The sequence below is a fragment of the Penaeus monodon genome, chromosome 24, assembly GCF_015228065.2.
Source record: "Penaeus monodon isolate SGIC_2016 chromosome 24, NSTDA_Pmon_1, whole genome shotgun sequence".
NCBI lineage: Eukaryota > Metazoa > Arthropoda > Malacostraca > Decapoda > Penaeidae > Penaeus > Penaeus monodon.
The window spans coordinates 40,928,183-40,928,703 of record NC_051409.1 but is presented as its reverse complement, the minus strand read 5'-3'; positions in this window follow the sequence as shown (position 1 = coordinate 40,928,703).

Below are 521 nucleotides of genomic sequence, written 5' to 3'. Positions count from 1 at the left end.
AATACGTCTTATAGACTTCTCCATTTGTGTATATGCAAAGCCTATTTACTAATCTATTGTCTTAAGATATGCTCTATACATCGATGTATTTATTCAGAGCTCGAATTTATCCCCAAAGCTATTACATCGTATAATTGGTTATATTCTAAGCGTAGATAGATATTTATACAAATGTATTGCATAAACGAAAATTTGTTATAATAGATATATCAAACATTACATACAAGTTAATCGAATACATATTATTGTAAGGTAAAACAGAAAAGATTTTGGAAAGCTAACTGTTATAATGAAAAGACTAACAAGAATACAGGAATACACACGAACACAGAATCAATATAAGAAAACAGAAAGCTCCATCGTAAACCCGAAAAGACGAATAATCTATGATAAATAACAGACATAAGATAAATGAAAAGAAAAAAGAGGGAAAGGAAAGGATAACATGTTGGTTGTCTGGCCTTGCGATGTTTCTGAATTATTAAACTATCTCGATCATGCATAGGAAATCGGTCTGACGA